General features: G+C 36.9%; 1 pseudogene; it reads left to right on the top strand.

Moving 5' to 3' along the window:
* Window positions 1-223: 223 nt before the first annotated feature.
* The window catches only part of LOC102283506 (UDP-glucuronosyltransferase 2C1-like), a 33,450-nt pseudogene continuing 17,863 nt past the window's right edge, over window positions 224-15,810 (top strand).

Raw genomic sequence — 15,810 nt, 5'->3', positions numbered from 1 at the left:
TATGGGAGAAATTCCATTTTACATGGATCTTTTGTGGCACTGAACCATGATAATTGGGAAGAAGTGACAGAAAAAGCAAAACTGTTCATCTTATCCTCTTCAATGCATACATTCTTGGGATTATTTGCTCCCATGGTGGGCTGAAACTTCTCCATTGGGCTTTCAGATTCCCAGAAAGTTATGCTCATCCTGAGGTAACTACCAAAATCATTGTTCTGTGGGGATGACAGTAGAGATCTCCTATTCTGTAGTCTTGCTGACGTCATTCCAGAGAAGAAATTCTTGCCATGAAAACCTCAAAAAAGCTGATATCAATGGAGAAGGAATGTGGAACAACCTAAGATTAAAAATCAAGTCAGCATCTTGTAGGCCATTTCAGAGAGTATAGATTTTAATATCTATACAAGACATAGTTATCAAAACATTTGACTGAAGTAAGATAATTTGTGAAAGAGAATTAAAAAAAAAAATCAATGAAGTTTCTCTAGCTTCCCAGGTGACTCAGTGGTACAGAATTTGCCTGCTAAGCAGGAAATTCAGTAGACACTGGTTCATTCCTGGGTCAAGAAGATCCTCTGGGGAAGGAAATGGCAACCCATTCTAATATTCTTGCTGGAATAATCCCAAGGATAGAGGAATCTTGCGGGCTACAGTCCATGGGGTCCCAGAGAGTCCCAGACACAACTTAAACTGCAGCAAAATTTCTCTATGGAAAGTGAATTGCATGTGTGAAGGATTTGAAGCAGTGAGACCATAAGGGTTCTGTAGTAATTCCAGATTAGGTATGTAAATGACTATAATGGTGAAGTCTACAAATGTAAATAGATTGACTTACAATTTTGGAGTAGAATGTGTAGAAATAGTAAACAATTGGATAATTACACAATTATATTTTTGTTAAGAGACAATTATTCTTATGACAACGTTATCATTATATATTCCTATTGTTTAATTGCTTAAAGAAAATAGACTTTTTAAGCAAATGTCCCTAAATATCACTGGATTCATTTATACAGAGTGTAGTGAATTCAAGTTGCAAAAATTCAAGCAAAAAATGGAATTTTATATTATAAAAATTATTTTAGAACAAGAAGGCAAAGATAGTACAATTAGATTTGCTGGATAGAAAGATAATATTATCAAGTTATGTTCTTCATGACTTCCTTTCTTCACTCTATTAATAAAGTATCTCTTCTCAACATAACATAAGTCTGATGAGAACTAGAGTTTGAATAGGCTTCACTAATAGTGAAAAGATATATTTATCTGTTTCTCTTAAAGGTAGATGTGATTTAGCAGGAAGAGTACTGAATTCAGCATCAGAACATTTGGATCTAAATCTCTCTGCCTTTACATATAAAAGTATGCATTGTCACTCCATCTGGCAGTAAGTGATGGCCTCATTCTTATCTGAATATTTAGTAGATTTATCAGTAAGAAAAACACTACAGAGACTATCCTGTTCAAACAAACATTCAAATAAAAGCAGAGAAAAATATCCAAAATATTAAAAAAAAAATCTCAGTTCAGTTCAGATGCTCAGTTGTGTCCAACTCTTAGTGATCCCATGGACTGCAGCATGCCAGGCTTCCCTGTCCATCACCAGCTCCCAGAGCTTGCTCAAACTCACGTCCAGCGAGTCGGTGATGCCATCCAATCATCTTATCCTTTGTCGTCCCCTTCTCGCCTCACCTTCAGTCTTTCCCAGCATCAGGGTCTTTTCCAATGAGTCAATTCTTTGCATCTGGTAGCCAAAGTATTGGAGTTTCAGCTTGAGCATCAGTCCTTTGAATGAATATTCAGGACTGATTTCCTTTAGGATGGACTGGTTGGATCTCCTTGCAGTCCAAGGGACTCTCAAGAGTTTTCTCCAACACTGCAGTTCAAAAGCATCAATTCTTCAGCACTCAGACTTCTTATAGTCCAACTCTCACATCCATACATGACTACTGGAAAAACCATAGCTTTGATTAGATGGACCTTTGTTGTCTAAAGTAATGTTGACCAAAGTATTGTCTCTGCTTTTTAATATGCTGTCTGTGTTGTCATAGCTTTTCTTCCAAGGAGCAAGTGTATTTTAATTTCATGGCAGCAGTCACCATCTTTAGTGATTTTGAAGCCCCCCAAAATAAAGTCTCTTCCTATTTCCATTATTTCCCCATCTATTCACCATTTATTTATTTATTTGCCAAACAAATTTAGTCTTCATTGAATACACATGAGATGATGATGGATTTTCTTAACATTATTTGGAAATTATTATGAATTTATGTTTAACTTCACATGCCCTTTTTTGATATCAACTAAAGACTCATTGGAAAAGACCTTGATGCTGAGAAAGATTGAGGGCAGGAGGAGAAGGGGACGACAGAGGATGAGATGGTTGTATGGCATCATCGACTCGATGGACATGGGTTTGGGTGGATTCCGGGAGTTGGTGATGGACAGAGAGCCTTGGCGTGCTGCAATTCATGGGATCACAAAGAGTCAGACATGACTGAGCATCTGAACTGAACTGAAAATAAGTTTGGAAACTCTCACTCTGAGGGGTTTCTTTGTAACTCATTTTATTGACTTTAGTGATATTTTTCTTTCCGTCAAAGCAGTTGCATTTCCTTTTAATCTTTAATGCAAAGTACACAACTCAAATTAAAAGATGCTTACTCCTTGGAAGGAAAGTTATGACCAAGCTAGATAGCATATTGAAAAGAAGAGACATTACTTTGCCAACACAGGTCCATCTAGTCAAGGCTATGGTTTTTCCTGTGGTCATGTATGGATGTGAGAGTTGGACTGTGAAGAAAGCTGAGCACCGAAGAATTGATGCTTTTGAACTGTGGTGTTGGAGAAGACTCTTGAGAGTCCCTTGGACTGCAAGGAGATCCAACCAGTCCATTCTGAAGGAGATCAGCCCTGGGATTTCTTTGGAAGGAATGATGCTAAAGCTGAAACTCCAGTACTTTGGCCACCTCATGTGAAGAGTTGACTCATTGGAAAAGACTCTGATGCTGGGAGGGATTGGGGGCAGGAGGAGAAGGGGATGATAGAGGATGAGATGGCTGGATGGCATCACTGACTCGATGGACGTGAGTCTGAGTGAACTCAGGGAGTTGGTGATGGACAGAGAGGCCTGGTGTGCTGCGATTCATGGGGTCGCAGAGAGTCGAACATGACTGAGCAAATGAACTGAATTGAACTGAACTCAACTTAAAGTTTAGTCCAACCTTCTAGAAATTGACTGTGAATCTTTGGATTGTGAGTTTCATGCACTTGGTTTAACCCAGATTTTGTTTGAGCACAGTTAATGTCGTGAAAACTGTAAAAGGCTTCTGTGTCCTTTTCATGTTACGTATATTGTTTTTTGACCCTGAAAAGAAGGACTACTGGGAAGGTACTTGTATGGCTCGTGGATTTTAGTCACTGGATTAATTTAAAAGTTATTCTGGATGAACTCCATTTTCATGGGCATGAGCTAACTATCCTGGTACCTTCAACAAGTTTTTTGTTTGATGATCCAAGATTCCCTTTAATGTGGAGATTCTTCAACTTCCAGTAAGCAAGGAAAGTTTCATGGGATAATTCAGTGCTGGTCTCTACACACTTTCTTTTGAACTGCCAAAACTTTCATGATGGGACAGGCAAGTAAAACTGATAAAAATGATCAAAATTTTTTTTTTAGCAACAGCCAAAAGAGTATGTGATAGTGCTGTCACAAAGGAGTTACTCAGCAGGCTACAGACAGCTAAGTTTGATATCTGTGTGCTGACCCTTTAAGCCTTTGTGGAGAATTAGTGGTTGAACTCATCAATATTCCATTTATATATTCTTTGCAATTTTCCTATGAAAAAGTCATTGAGAGATTGTGTGCTGGGCTTCTTATGCTTTCTTCACATATTCCTGATGTTACATCAAGACTGACAGATAGTATGACTTTTATACAGAGGCTGGAGAACTGGTTATTGTATACCATGAGTGATGTGATATCTGCACATTATTCATTTCCAGAATGGAATGAATATTACAGCAAATTTTTAGGTAAGAGAAATTTGCATGCAATAATCATTCTTATTTCATATGTATAATGTGAGTGTCTATTTGACTGTATGAAACCTTTGAAAAGTTTTCTTTTAAGTGAGATACAAGATTCTGTTGCTTAACTGTTTTGAGTGAAAATAATAACTTTTTCTTTAATTTTTCCTTTTTTTAAGCTTTTTTTTTTGTTTTGTTTCAGATCACTGTGTATTAAAAATATGTATCAAAGAAGAAATATTCTCTTTATTTCTCCATATATCCTGTTTGATGTTACTTATTTTTTCAAGTATCTGGAAAACTCAAATCTGACAGTGTAACTATTTCTGACAGTGGATTATTTCTCTCTTTTTTACTTCTTTTTTTATATACTCTGTTTTCTTTCTGATTAATCTTCTCTTTTTTCAAGCTTTCTATTTGCATCCTATCAACACTTGGTTGGCTGATTCCCGGGCTTGGAATGTGGTGAGCATGAAACTGGAAAAGAAATAGTTTCTCTACTCTTGTCTCCCAAAGGAGAAACATGGAAGATGTTTCTCTAAAGGACCATGTTTCTAGATGTTTAAACTTATCTCATTGTCATCCTGTTGTTATTGCTCTGTTCATAACTACATTAAAGTCAATTAGTGAGCTTTGACCCCAACAAAAAGATTCTCTCTATTTCAGTAAGTCTGTGGGCCCCTTTGTTTTTCATTTTTCATAACTGATTTTTTAAAAGCTGCATTTATTTAATTTATTTAATTGTGCTAAGGATGATTTTGCACAATATACTAATTATCTTAGAGGAGGCAGTACCCTACTTGCATTATTTAGATTTTTAAAAAATATAATTAACATATAATATTGTATTAGTTTCAGGTGTGGATGAAGAAATTAGCCAATAGTTAACCTAAGAAACAAGTGGAAAATTTTATTTGAGCCAATGTGATTATAACCCAGGAGAGAGTCTTTCAGAAAGCTCTGGAGAGTATTTCACCAATTAGAAGTCAAAGAACAGTTATACGTTTTTGAGATAAAGGGTTTTACATCAGAGTAATATACTGACAGTTTACAGAGGCCAATAAAGTGAGTGGTGGGTCACTGTGACCTCTTGAGAGATTAAGGAAGGAATGTTATCTCCTAAGGAGTTACTTTGCTGGTGCCAGGAGGAAATCGTAATTTTTGTTTGTTTTTGTTTTATTGTGAGTAGACATTCCTGTATCTTCTAAGGAGATCTTGATAATGTACAATGGAGATGAAAAATGTATATTAAAGGAAAGCAGGGTGTTGGCTCAAATGGCAGAGAACTTTTTATGTTAAATTTTTCTTGTCCTGATTTAAAACCATATTGTTTCATCGCAGGTATACAACATAATGATTTTATATTTGTACATATTGTGAAACGATCACTAAGGTAACTTTAGTTAACATTCATCACTACACATAGTTAAAATTCTCTTCTCCTGTGAGACAAGAACTTTAGACTTATTCTCTTAGCATGTTTCAAATATACAATACAGTATTAACAACGATGGGCTTCCCTGTTGGCTCAGTAGTAAAGAATCTACCCGCCAGTACATTTGATCCCTAGGTCAGAAAGATCCTCTGGAAAAGGAAATGGCAACCCACTTCAGTATTCTTGCCTAGAAAATCCCATGAAGAGAGGAGACTAACAGGATACACTCCATGGGTGGCAAAAGAGTCAGACAGTACTTAGTGACTAAAAAACAACAATTATTAACTGTAGTCACCAAGCTATACATCAGATCCCCAGAACTTGCTTATCTTTTGTCCACCTTCACCTTTGTGTCTATCTTTTATCCCTAGGATATGGCAACCACCAGTCTGTTCTCTGTGACTTTGTTTTCTTTTTTGTTTCACTTTCTTTTCAGATTTCATATTTAAATAATATCAAACAATATTTGTCTTTCTCTGAGTTACTTCACTTACCATATTTCTTTCAAGTTCCATTCTTGTTTAAGCAAGTGGCAGATTGTTCCTTTTTCTCATGACTTAATAATATTATTTTTTTTAATATATATAACCATATTTTCTTTGTCCTTTCACTCACTGAAAAACAGATTGTTTCCATGTTATGGGTATTGTCAATAATGATGCAACTGACATGGGAGTGCCGTAGTAGTTTTATTTAGAAGTTTTTGAGGAACAACCATACTGTTTTCCATTGTAGCTTTACCAATTTACATTCCCACTAACAGAGCACAAGAGTTCTCTTTTCTCCACATCCCCACCAGTATTTGTTATCTGTTCTCTTTTCAATGATAGCTATCCTAATAGGTGAAAGTTGATATCTCATTGTGGTTTTGAGCTACATTTCTCTGGTAATTAGTGATGTTGAGAACATTTTTATGTAGTTGTTGATTATTTGAGTATCCTCTTTGGAAAGATATCTATTCATGTCCTTTCTTCATTTTTTAATTGAATTATTTGGTTTTTCCATTGTTGAATTCTTTGTCTTCCTTAGACATTTTATATAGTAACAACAAATGAGATACATGGTTTGCAAATATTTTCTCTCATTTCATAGGTTGCTTTTTCATCTTGTTAATCATTTCTTTTGCTGTTCAAAAGCTTTATAATGTGAATTAGTCTGTACTTTTTAATTTTATCACTTATGATTTTGTTGTTGTATTTAAAAAATCATTGCCAAGATCCATGTTAGGTTTTCCGCTATATTTCCTCCTAAGAATTTTATGGTTTCAGGACTTCCATTTATATTCTTCTTAATCCATTGCAAGTTAATTTTTGTAGTGAAGTAAAATTGGTGTCTAGTTTCATTCTTTTGTATGTAAATATCCAGTTTTTTCAGCAAGAATTATTTAAGACTGTCTTCCTCCTCTGAATATTTTTGGCTGTTTTGTGAAATGTTAGTTGGCTATATATGCATGGGCTTATTTATGGGCTCTTGAGTTTGTTCCATTGATCAGTGGGTCTGCTTTTATGCCAGTATCATATCATTTTGATTGGTACAGCTCTGAAGTATTGCTTAAAATCAGAAACTATGATGCCTCCATCTTTGTTCTTCTTTATCATGATTGCTTTGACTATTTGAAGTCTTGTAGTTCCACATGAATTTTAAAAGTGTTTTCTTTGTTGCTATTTTTTAAACAGAAGTATCAGTATCTCTAAAACCCTATCATTACTAAAAATTAAGCTTATTCCTAAATAATTAACAGTTTTCTTTACACTTTTGATCTCTTGTTTTATGTAGCCACTTCATTTTTCTCAAGATATCTGTTCAAAATTTCCTCTGAGAAATTATTTCTTCTACAACTCACAAACCATATGAGTGCTTCTACTGAAGTACGCTGCCCAGAAATATGCCACAGATTCACAAAAGGTATATGACCTGCTGCTGCTGCTAAATCGCTTCAGTCGTGTCTGACTCTTTGCGACCCGTGGACTGTAGCCCACCAAGCTCCTCCATCCATGGGATTCTCCAGGCAAGAATACTGGAGTGGGTTGCCATTCTGTATATCTCTAGAATCAACCCTAAAAAATGTGGACAAAACTGCTGCAAAGTGAGAGTCCAAGCTGCAAAAGGCAAAGTGAAAAAAGAAAACAAAATCTTTTGGTGACATTTTCTGAGTCACGGATCAAGCAGTGACTGATCTACAGCTGGACTGAAGCTATTTGTTTACTTCTGGTTCCAGCAACTTTGTACTCAGTTTTGAAAACTCTTTTATAGTAAGGAATAGTGATAGGATATAACTCTGTCTCTGATTTATTCCTAACTCTTGGCACACTAGAATATTTTGGGGAATATATCGATAATCTAAGAAAGAATAATAAAGGCTTGGTAAATAGAAGAAAAACATTTCTTTGACTCTCATAAATTTTAAAATGCTATTACATATAGATTGCTATTCAGGATCCATTGAGGATCTTCATTATAAAGTATATTTCAAGTATGTTTTTCAGATTGTAAAAGGATAACATAAATTATACAATTATAAACTGAATCATGTCATAGATATGTTCAACTAATTGACAAGGAAATGAGTAAAGTGGTATCTGTTTCAAAACGTATATTGAGGAAATATTTATAAACATTTATAAACAGGAAAAGAACTGTTAGGTTAGACACAAAAATGGTCAATGTCTAAAAGGGTAACAGAATCATAATTTAATGGATGATTTTTTCAGAAATATATAACTCAAGTTTTTAACTTCACAGTATCAGAACACAAAAGTCCACAACAAATCAATAATAAATAACACAACAAAGCATAGGCTCACTTTCCTATGCTTTTCTTAAAGGATATAAATAATTCTTTAATCATTAAAAATTCAGAATGCCCCAGCATTATATCAAATGTAGCATTGCTTTTGGAAATTCGGAAATGCTTTTCCAAATTTGAGATATTGTCTCACAATCTTCTTATTCAGATAAACTGCTTTTTTTATTTCTCCTACAATATCAGATTCATTTCAGTAAGATGCATTAAGTGTGTGCATGCATTCTAAGTTGCTTCAGTCGTGTCTGACTCTGTGGGACCATAAGGAATGCAGCCTGCTAGGCTGCTCTGTCCATGGCATTCACCAGGCAAGAATACTGGAGTGGGTTTCCAGTGCTTTCCTCCAGGGGATCTTCCTGACCCAGGGATTGAACCCGCATCTCTAAATATCTAATCTGTATTGGAAGGTGGGTTCTTTACCACTCTAGATTACTAAATCAGGAGTGGAGAATTAACAGGAAAAAGATGCCATCTGATAATATGAAGGTTAGTGAAATAATCATATGACCCTGCAATTCTACTCCTAGGTTTAAAATCAAGAAAAATGATGGCACATGTATACAGAAAACATATACATGAATGCTCATATCAGCATTATTCATAGTAGACAAACATGAAAACAGCCCAAAAGTTCACCAATGAATGAATAAACAAAATGAAGTATATCTCAACAAAAATCTTTCAGCAACAAAAAGTAATGAAATACCGATACATACTACCATGCAGGTGAACCTTGAAAAACACTAAGTGAAAGAAGGCAATGAAAAAGACATAATAATGTATGAATTCATTTATATTAAGGGAAATAAAATTATTTTGGAATAGGCAAACAAAGAAAAAAATAGATTAGGTTTAGAAATGGAGAATGATGGCCAATGGATACAGGATTTCTTTTGCAAGTAATAAATTTGCTTTTGAATTTAATAGTGGTGTATATGCATGCACATGTGTGCTCAGTCATGTCCCACTCTTTGTGACCCCATGGACTATAGTCCGCCAGGCTCCTCTGTCTATGGAATTTTCCAGTCAAAAATACTGGAGTGGGTTGCCATTTCCTACTCCAGGGGATCTTCCTGATTCAGGGATGGAACCCATATCTCTTGAGTCTCTTGCATTGGTAGCCAGATTCTTTTATCACTGAGCCAGTGGTGATGTTTTCATAATGTTACAAATGTACTAAAAACTACTCAATTGTTTATTTAAAAAGAAGAATTGTATGGCACATAAAATACATCTTAGTAAAACTGTCATTAAAATAAAGCATGAGACAGAAAGTTCACACAAAGTGAATAAGATTATACCCCTGGTTAACACCAGAAAGGCTCCAGTATGGGGTCTGTCTTGGATCTGAAACTGGATTTTTAATACCTGTGTCATTTACAGAGTGAGATTACTGAGATCTGTTTGTGATCTTTTACATAAAAAGATTGTTCTGGTCAGATAAAAAATCCTTATATTTTTTGATCAAAACTTCATCACACTTAGAACATCAAGAAAATATTCAAAAACCCGTGTGGTGAGAAAACAGATAGATATGGGTTCCTCCTATCAGTGATATGGAGCACATATTTCAAAAGGACACCAAACTCTGGGTAAGGTTCTTGCTGCTGCTGCTGCTGCTAAGTCGCTTCAGTCGTGTCCGACTCCGTGTGACCCCAAAGATGGCAGCCCACCAGGCTCCCCCGTCCCTGGGATTCTCCAGGCAAGAACACTGGAGTGGGTTGCCATTTCCTTCTCCAATGCATGAAAGTGAAAAGTGAAAGTGAAGCTTCTCAGTCGTGCCGACTCTTAGCAACCCCATGGACTGCAGCCTACTAGGCTCCTCTGTCCATGGGATTTTCCAGGCAAGAGTACTTGAGTGGGTTGCCATTGCCTTCGGGGTAAGGTCCTTATGCCACAGTAATTAAATATAATTCAGAAATGAAGCTCTATTTCCAAACTAAGGAAGATAACTCAATGCAGAGTCACTAATTTGAGTTCTTATTCTGTTCATGTTCACTTGGTCTCCACTTCAGTTCAAAAGTTACCCTTTGGTAATGTTTATCAGCTAAATATGTCAAAATGGCAAATATTAGACCATCAAATTATTATGCAGTGCTCTATCTTCACCAAAGAGAACAAAGTCTTGTGAGACAGGAGTTATAATTTTGTATAGAAAAGATCATTACTTTCAAATTTTTATTAATGGATTTTCATTCCTGATAGGATGTATTTAGTTATGGAGGAACAGTACAAAACACCAGAAGAAAAGATGGATAAATTACAAATGCTGTTTTTAAAAGATATCAGCCACTTTTGCAGCAGTGAGGATGAGATAAATTGGAATTCCAGAAGAGGAGGAGACTACCATAGTAGGCTGAGGACCTCTGGATGAATTTTTGTTCATTGCTAGGAGCACATGCTGATTCTGAGCATGCAGCTGGGCTTAGGCTTAGCTCAAACAGAAAGACTCTGTTGGGAGAGAGAGAGAAACAGGCTTTTGGCTTTATTCCATACCTAAATCCATGTTTAGTTATCATAATCTCAGTATTGTGTATTCTTGAGGGGGGAAGGTTTATTGATTTCTCATGGGTTGCATAGAACTAATATTGGTTCTTTAAATATTTTTCTTAGAAAATTCTTTGGCAAAACATGTCCCACTTAACATATGAGATTGCTTTTCCTCTCTTTCATTTTGTCCAGGAAAACCTACCACATTATGTAAGATTATGGGAAAAGCTGAAATGTGGTTGATTTGAACTTACCGGGATTGTGAATTTCCATATCCTTACTTACCTAATGTTGAATTTGTTGCAGGACTGCATTGGAAGCCTGCAAATCCCCTGCCTAAGGTAAATTAAATGTGCTTCTTTATACTTCTCTGAGTATTTACCTCCTGGAATGATTTCAAGTCTATCGTTTTCAGTATTTGACTCTCAAACTGAAAAACTAGACACAAGAATTTATGGGAATTATCCACCTTAGACTATTAATATTATGCTACCATTAACTATTTGCCATGTTATCATGGTAACCCTTACTGATGCTTATCAAATATACCAGATATTTGCCAAGAATAATGGTCCTAGCCTCTGAGTTTAGTGGAATTGTCCAATACTCTCTGGGCAATGACAGTGAACTGAAGTTGCATGAATCACTTCAAGGTCCAGCACTCAGTTGTCAGGAGCACTTATCCCAGAGTTCTCTTTTCCTCTGTGATTTCAAAGGGGTGTGTTCCAGAGTGGCTACTCTGTAGACCTGAGTCCTGATTAAAAAATATAGCAGCAGGTGCAGCTCAGTAGATGGACATATGACATGAGAAAGAAACAATGTGTTATTTTAGGCTACTGAGATTTTGAAGTTGGAAGTTATTTTGCATATCTTAATCTAAAAATGGACATAATAAGGATAGTATAATAATTATAGGAAAGAGCAAATAGAGATGGAATGATTCACTCAAAATCCTGGCAGAAATTCAGTAATGATGACTTGTTGGGTTTGAACAGAGAGAAATTAGCCTGGAGAGGTGATTAGAGGATAGGTTATAAAAAAAATCAAATGAGCAATACTAAGTATTCTTTACTTAAAATCTAAGGTCAGTGAAGGATCAATGTATAATTTTTAAGCAGCAACATGATACAACTTACTCTTGCATAAATATGGCCTACTGAATTATTCAGAATGGAGCAAGATTTAAATTAGGGGGATGAGCTGAGAATCAGTTCAGTTGAGTTCACTCAGTAGTGTCTGACTCTTTGCGATCCCATGGGCTGCAGCTTGCCAGGCTTCCCTGTCCATCATCAACTCCCAGAGTTTACTCGAAACTCCATAGTGTCGGTGGTTCATATGGTAAAGAATCTGCCTGCTATGCAGGAGACCTGGGTTTGATCCCTGTCGTCCCCTTCTCCTCCTGCCTTCAATCCCTCCCAGCATCAGGGTCTTTTCCAATGAGTCAGTTCTTCACGTCTGGTGGCCAAAGTATTGGAGTTTCAGCTTCAACATCAGTCCTTTCAGTGAACACCCAGGACTGATCTCCTTTAGGATAGACTGGTTGGATCTCTTTGCAGTCCAAGGGACTCTCAAGAGTCTTCTCCAACACCACAGTTCAAAAGCATCAATTCTTTGGCACTCAGCTTTCTTTACAGTCCAACTCTCACATCCATACATGACTACTGGAAAAACCATAGCTCTGACTAGATGGACCTTTGTTGGCAAAGTAATGTCTCTACATTTGTGCCTTAATCCCTATGCAGTGCTCTTTGGTAAATTAGCCTGGAATATTTGGTTAAATTCAACTGTTACACTCTTTATTCCCTTGAGCCAAAATCTTACCAATAGTCAGGCGGCCATGTCACATTAATGCTCCTTCATGCTCAGAGTCTCAGTGGTGTCTGACTCTTTACGACCCCATGGACTGTACCCCACCAGTTTCCTCTGTCCATGGGATTCTCCAGGCAAGAATGCTGGAGTGGGTTGCATTCCCTTCAATTGAATCAGAGTCACCTGCTTGGGAGGCAAATTCTGTATCACTGAGCCACCAGGGAAGCTATTAATGAGATCTCTGTAAACAGTAAAAGGAAAAAGAAAAAAAGAAAGAAAGAAACTAAGTCTCAGGATCTTTTCTTCTTAAACTTTGGGTCCATCTATTGAAGAAGTAGTGGGACAGCCACACTTATCCAAGTACATGTGTTCTTAAAGCACTACAACAATCTTCTAGGGAAGGTGATCCAACTAGGGGTCCGCAGCAAAACTCATCTCTTCCTGGTAAGAAAGACATATGAAAAGGTTGGAGAGAGGACTTAAAAATATCCCTCCCATGACAACATCATGTGTGTTAGTTGCTCAGTTGTGCCCAGCTCTTTGCCACTCCATGGCCTGTAGCCTACCAGGCTTCTCTGTCCATGGGATTCTCCAGGCAAGAATGGAGTGGGTAGCCATCCCCTTCTCCAGGGGATCTTCCCAAACCAGGGATCAAACCCACATCTCCTGCATTGCAGGCAGATAGATACTTTACCATATGAACCACCAGGAAAGCCATCATAAAAGATGTCAATTTGATTTTGGATGCCAAAGCATACGTTTGTGGAATTAGAGAATTTGTTTTTCTTTGCTTTTCATGGTTCTCAGACCAATAGGATGTATTAATCATATTCTCAAGTCATTCTACTCCATAATTAAGCCCATGGCAGACATCTCTTTTGATTTACATTTCTTGTATTTGTCATCTTCTCTTCTTCCATTACCCTACAACCAGTGAGCACCCAGTCAAATGTAGTTAATATTTATATTATTGCAATTTATATAGATAACTATGGATCCTCGAACTATCTGTAGAATTTTTTTTGAATTTTTAAATTATATAAATGATAGTGAAGTGAAAGTCCCTCAGTCGTGTCCTACTCTTTGTGACCCCATGGACTATCCAGTCCATGGAATTCCCCAGGTGTGAATACTGGAGTGGGTAGCCTTTCCCTTCTTCAGGGGATCTTCCCAACCCAGGGATTGAACCCATGTCTCCCACATTGCAGGCAGATTTTTTACCAGCTGAGCCACAAGGTAGCTATAATTCACATTTTTCTCAATCTTATTAGTCTATGGAATTTTTTTCATATGTATCCAAGTTTCTATTTGTAAATCTATTTCATTATTTCTGACTGTTGCAGAGATACTTGGTATATATGTTTACCATATTTTATTTATTCCCCACAAAGGACAATTAGGTGTCCCCCATCTCTATGATACAGCAAGGAATATTGGGAGGAAAAATTGCAAACCTATGCATATATCTGAGATTTATATCCAATAGTGAAATGGTAGTGTCATGGGTCACAGGTATACTTAATTTTGTTGTGCATTTAACTTCACTGGATATCTATAAAATTTTATTTTTTCATCAGGATTACTTAGGGGACTACATCTTCCAGATCTTGTCTAAACCTTGACTATTATTCTATTTTCTAATACAGGTCAGTTCCATAGAGGTAAAGTGATATTACATTGCTGAATTTACAGATTATGTCAATCCATCTATAAATATAGTGTAATGGTTAATTTTATATGTCAAATTGCCTGGGCCAGGTCCCCAGGTATTTAGCCAAACATGACTTTGGAAGTTTCCGTGAGGGTATTTTTAGATGACATTAACATTTAAACATGCGGACCTTGAGTAACAGATTGCCCTACATTATATGGCCTGAGGCTCGTCCAATTAGTTGAAGACCTGAATGGAATGAAAGACTGAACTCCCCCAAGCAAAAAAGAATTCTGCCAGTAGGCAGCCTTCAGACCCGAACTGCAGCAGTGGCTCTTCTCTGAGTCTCCTGCTGTGATGGGCTGTTCTGCAGATTAAACTTGCTAGCCTCCACAGTCATGTGAGTCAACCCTTTGAAATAAATCTCTTCCCTGTCTTTCCATTTCAAGTTTTACACATTTTTTTTTCCATCTCTTAATTGACTGAATTAGTTTTGTCAGCAGTTCAACAAAGGATAGAAAGATTTCTTTTTACTTCAGCATGACTAGATATGCTATTTCTATTTTGAATGTAAAGTCATATATTTCTGTTATATTATTGTTATCCTCAGAGTATTTCTACATCATAGGTATTTCTACATCTCTACATCTGGTCAGGAAGTTTATATGACTACCTCATTTCTAAATGTATTCTTGGAAGCTTATACAAAGAAAATACAGCTAAAAGAAAACTGCTAATTAAAACAAACAAACAGAGCAAGATGAATGTACCAAAATAATGTCATTTTGCTGACTGTTTCAGCAGAAAAATGAATGAAAATGATATTCGCATCCAAGGCTAAATATGAAGTAAAGCACCAGAACTATTTAACTTAAAGCAAGAATCAAACACTCTTCATTTGGAGCATTGAGGAGAGGGTGCTGGAAGAGAATAGAGAATACTAAATATAATAATTGTCTTTACAATTAACAAGCTTAGTGAGAAATTTGGCTCAGTCAGCTAGAGCTGTATAAACTTAGGAAATTACTTATCTTACTGAAATAAATTCAGTTCAGTTCAGTTCAGTCACTCAGTTGTGTCCGACTCTTTGTGACTCCATGAATTGCAGCACACCAGGCCTCCCTGTCCATCATCAACTCCCTGAGTTCACTCAGACTCACGTCCATCGAGTCAGTGATGCCATCCAGCCATCTCATCCTCTGTCGTCCCCTTCTCCTCCTGCCCCCAATCCCTCCCAGCATCAGAGTCTTTTCCAATGAGTCAACTCTTTGCATGAGGTGGCCAAAGTACTGGAGTTTCAGCTTTAGCATCATTCCTTCCAAAGAAATCCCAGGGCTGATCTCCTTCAGAATGGACTGGTTGGATCTCCTTGCAGTCCAAGGGACTCTCAAGAGTCTTCTCCAACACCACAGTTCAAAAGCATCAATTCTTCGGCGCTCAGCCTTCTTCACAGTCCAACTCTCACATCCATACATGACCACTAGAAAAACCATAGCCTTGACAAGACAAACCTTTGTTGGCAAAGTAATGTCTCTGCTTTTGAATATGCTATCTAGCTTGGTCACAACTTTCCTTCCAAGGAGTAAGTGTCTT

Source organism: Bos mutus, chromosome 6, assembly GCF_027580195.1.
Source record: "Bos mutus isolate GX-2022 chromosome 6, NWIPB_WYAK_1.1, whole genome shotgun sequence".
NCBI classification, from domain to species: domain Eukaryota; kingdom Metazoa; phylum Chordata; class Mammalia; order Artiodactyla; family Bovidae; genus Bos; species Bos mutus.
Note: the sequence above shows the minus strand (reverse complement) of the source record. Positions and strands in the feature narration are given on the sequence as shown.